The sequence below is a fragment of the Aegilops tauschii genome, chromosome 4 (assembly GCF_002575655.3).
Source record: "Aegilops tauschii subsp. strangulata cultivar AL8/78 chromosome 4, Aet v6.0, whole genome shotgun sequence".
Lineage (NCBI taxonomy): Eukaryota > Viridiplantae > Streptophyta > Magnoliopsida > Poales > Poaceae > Aegilops > Aegilops tauschii.
In genome coordinates this window covers 473298721-473303524 of record NC_053038.3, presented here as the reverse complement: position 1 = coordinate 473303524, position 4804 = coordinate 473298721, and positions in this window count along the sequence as shown.

Sequence of the window (4804 nt, the reverse complement as noted above, 5' to 3'; positions counted from 1 at the left end):
GTACTTCACCATGATGTTAGATGGGACTGCCCACACTTGGTTGAAGGGGCTACCACCGAATTCCATCGGGTCTTGGGCTGAGCTGAAAGCCCAGTTCATCCAAAACTTCAAGGATACCTGTAGGCAGTCTATGTCAGTTGTGGATTTGACTAACTGTAAGCAGCAGGAGGGTGAGTCTACGACACATTGGGTTCGCTGGGTTAAGGAAATAATACATTCATCTGATAAGATGGATGCCGGCTCTGCAGTCTTAATGTTGGAACAGAATTGTCGTTTTGTGCCCCTGAAGATGAAACTCGGGCGGCTTAAGCGCGACTGCAATGATATGGGTACACTGATGGCGGCTCTCGTCAAGTACGCCGATTCTGATGGTACCAAGGACCCCGCTTCAGATGATGAAAGGACAGGGAAGGGAAAGAAGAACGGCAATGGCAAGGGTCATCAGCATAACCCGGGGAACCAAGGAGGTGGCAAGCGCAAGGCCGATGGCAGCCTAGAGTTCATAGCCAATGCCAGCTCACAGGGCAATAGCCAGAGACGCAAGGGGAGGCCCCCTCCCCGAGGCGGCGGGTCAGGCCCGACGCTGGAGCAACTGTTGAATGAGCCTTGTCCAAGGCATGGCTCTAGAGAGAAGCCAGCTACTCATCTATGGAAGGATTGTGCAATCATGAAAGCCTTTAAGAATTCCAACGCCTTTAACGGCAACAATGGCCCGGGCGGTGGCTCAGGCGCCGGCGGCTTTCATGGCCCGAGCGGCGGCTCAAATTCTAATCCTCAGAACAGTCAAGGGGGCTTTAATCAGCAGTCTGGCCAAGGTCATCAACAGCAGCAGGGGGGTTATCAGACCAATCCAAAGCAGCTTAGCGGTGGACAGTATCATGTGTTTACCACCAGTCTGTGTAAGCGGGATCAGAAGCTTCATAAGAGGGCTGTGAATGCTGTTGAGCCGGCGGTTCCACGCTACTTACGATGGTCTGAGCAACCTATAGTGTGGAGTAGGGAGGATCACCCTCCCCGGGTGGATAATCCGGGTCACTTGGCCTTGGTGGTGGCTCCTCAGGTGGGAGGATATAAGTTCACTAAGGTGCTCATGGATGGAGGCAGCAGCATCAACATCCTCTATTATGAGACGTTCCGTCGTATGGGGTTGATCGATAAGAACCTCAGCCAGTCAAACACTATTTTCCATGGTGTGGTACCTGGTAAGTCGGCTTATCCAGTTGGCAAGATCGAGTTGGAAGTGGCCTTTGGAGATGAGCACAACTACAGGGTGAAAAAATTGACCTTTGAGGTGGTCAAGATAAGAAGTCCGTACCATGCCATATTTGGGCGGCCGGCTTACGCCAAGTTCATGGCACGGCCGTGTTACGTGTATTTACAGCTCAAGATGCCGGGTCATAATGGGACTATTACGGTTCACGGCAGCCGGAAGGTGGCCCTGGAGTGTGAGGAAGGCGATGCGGCTTATGCAGAATCTGTTTGCGCAACGGAAGAGTTGAAGTTTTACAAGGACAATGTTGTCCCGACAGATATGACCTCTCTGAAAAAGCCGACTACGGAGCATGAGCCGGCAATGAAATTTAAGTCGGCTGATGAGACTAAACTTGTTGATTTTGTTCCAGGTGATTCGTCTCAGCAGTTTAGCATCAGTGCCAATCTGGATCCAAAATAGGAAAGCGCGCTCATCAAGTTCATCCGTGAGAATAGGGACATTTTTGCATGGAAGCCTTCGGACATGCCAGGTGTACCTAGAGAACTCGCTGAGCACACTCTTAATGTTGATCCGAAATTTAAGCCGGTCAGGCAATTCCTTCGGCGGTTTAATGAAGAGAGGCGGAAAGCCATTGGTGAAGAGGTGGCCCGGCTCTTGGCGGCCGGGTTTATTGTTGAAGTCTTTCACCCAGAGTGGTTAGCTAACCCGATGCTCGTGCTCAAGAAGAACGGCATCTGGCGAATGTGTGTGGATTACACGGACTTAAACAAGGCGTGTCCGGCTGATCCTTTTGCTCTTCCCCGTAGTGATCAAATCATTGATGCTACGGCGGGTCGCGAGCGCTTGAGTTTCTTGGATGCTTATTCTGGATACCATCAGATTAAAATGGCAGTTAAGGACCAGGAGAAGACGGCGTTCATCACTCCCTTTGGAGCCTTCTGCTATGTGTCTATGCCTTTTGGGCTCAAGAGCGCACAGGCGACTTATCAGCGTTGCGTGCAGAACTGTCTTCATAACCAGATTGGGCGCAATGTTCATGCTTATGTGGATGATATTGTGGTTAAGTCCAGGGAGGAGAAAACCTTGATAGATGATCTGAGAGAAACCTTTGATAATCTCCGGGTCTACAAGATGATGCTTAACCCGGCCAAGTGTGTTTTTGGTGTTCCTGCAGGCAAGCTCTTGGGTTTCTTGGTTTCTAACAGAGGCATTGAAGCTAACCCGGAGAAGATCAAGGCCATCACCTCCCTGGCTAAGCCGGCGTGTATAAACGACGTCCAGCGCCTGGCGGGTCGTATTGCTGCTTTAAGCCGTTTTATAAGCCGTTTGGGGTAGAAGGATATGCCATTATATCAGTTGATGAAGAAAACTGATGACTTTGTCTGGAATGATGCAACTAATACTGCTTTTGAGGATTTGAAGAGGCAACTGGCCGAGCCCCCGGTCCTTGCTGCTCCGGTTGACAAGGAGCCTTTATTGCTGTATGTGGCTGCTAACACACGAGCTGTCAGTGTGGCTGTTGTGGTGGAGCGCAAGGAAGAGGGTAAGGAGCATCCGGTTCAGCGGCCGGTTTATTATGTCAGCGAAGTACTCATTGAGTCCAAGCAGCGGTATCCGCATTGGCAGAAGCTTGTTTATGGTGTGTTCATGGCAAGCCGGAAGCTTAAGCATTATTTCCAGGGTCACCCCATCACTGTGGTCAGTTCTGCCCCCCTTGGAGATATCATTCAAAACAGAGAGGCCACAGGGAGAGTGGCTAAGTGGGATATAGAGCTCGGACCTCATGGTCTGAAGTATGTGCCACGCACTGCTGTTAAGTCTCAGGCTTTGGTGGATTTCATCAATGATTGGACAGAGCTACAAGTGCCCGAACAAAAGCCGGATAACACATATTGGAATATTCACTTTGATGGGTCCAGACAGTTGGAGGGCTCGGGGGCTGGAGTCGTATTGGCTTCCCCTAAGGGTGATAAGTTCCATTATGTGCTACAATTGATGTTTCCTTGTACCAACAATGCAGCTGAGTACGAGGCCTTGCTTCACGGTCTTCGGATGGCTAAGGAGACGAGCTTGAGCCGGGTAAGGTGCTTCGGCGACTCAGACTTGGTGGCTCAACAAGTATCAGGAAAGTGGGACTACAAGGATCCTCTCATGGCGGCTAATCGCCGCGAAGTTGATGCCATTGCTGGGCACTTTCAGGGTTACCAAGTAGAGCACATCGATCGCAGGAAGAACGAGGCGGCTGATGCTTTAAGCCGGCTGGGCTCTCAGCGAAAGCCGGTGCCGCCTAATACTTTCTTGGATGTCGTGCACAACCCTTCTGTTAAGTTGCCTACAGAGGAAGACTTGGCTGTCCCTGACCCGGAGGCACAATTGGTGCGGCTCTCCACATCATCCCGGACTGGACAGTGCCTTATCTGGCTTACATGACCCGGGGAGAGTTGCCTGAGGATGAAACTTTGGCCAGACAAATAACCCGACGGTCTAAGTCAATGGTGGTTATCAATGGTGAGCTGCATTGCCGCAGTGTTACGGGAGCGTTCCAGCGTTGTGTCTCCCCTGGGGAAGGTCAAGAGATCTTGCGTGAGATCCACGAAGGGGATTGTGGTCATCATGCCGGCTCAAAGTCCCTTGTGGCCAAGGCTTTTCGTCATGGTTTTTATTGGCTGACGGCTCATGCTGATGCGGAGGAGTTGGTCAGTAAATGTGATGGTTGCCAAAGGTTCTCGCGACGGGCTCATGTGCCGGCTCAAGAGCTGAGGATGATCCCAATTACTTGGCCCTTTGCGGTCTGGGGGCTTGATATGGTTGGGCCTTTTAAAAGGTCCAAGGATAAGAAGACTCACCTCTTGGTGGCAGTTGACAAGTTTACCAAGTGGGTTGAAGCAGAGCCAGTTAGCAAGTGTGATGCAGCCACGACAGTTTAGTTTATGAAGAGGGTGATCTTTCGCTTTGGCTTTCCACACAGCATTATAACTGACAATGGTACCAATTTATCTAAAGGCGCCATGGAGGAGTTTTGTCAACGAGAGCATATTAGACTTGATGTTTCATCAGTGGCTCACCCTCAATCCAATGGTCAAGCTGAGAGGGCTAATCAGGAGATTCTGAAAGGCATCAAACCCCGGCTTCTGGTCCCTTTACAACGGACGCCGGGTTGTTGGGTGGAGGAGTTACCCTCCGTGTTGTGGAGCATCAACACTACTCCTAACAGGTCTACAGGTTTCACGCCTTTCTTCATGGTTTATGGAGCGGAAGCAGTCCTCCCCAGTGACATCCGTCATGACTCGCCTCGAGTGGCGGCTTATGTTGAGGTGGATAATGAACAGGTGCGCCAAGATGCTCTTGACTTGTTGGACGAGCAGCGTGATGTGGCAGCAGCTCGCTCAGCGATTTACCAACAGGACCTGCGCCGTTATCATAGTCGTCGGGTTAAATCCCGGGTCTTCCAGGAAGGCGATCTGGTGCTCCGGCTCATCCAAGATCAAACAGATGCGCACAAGCTATCCCTGCCTTGGGAAGGGCCCTTTGTGGTCAGCAAGAATTTGCACAACGGGTCATATTACCTCATTGACATTCGGGAGCACAAAG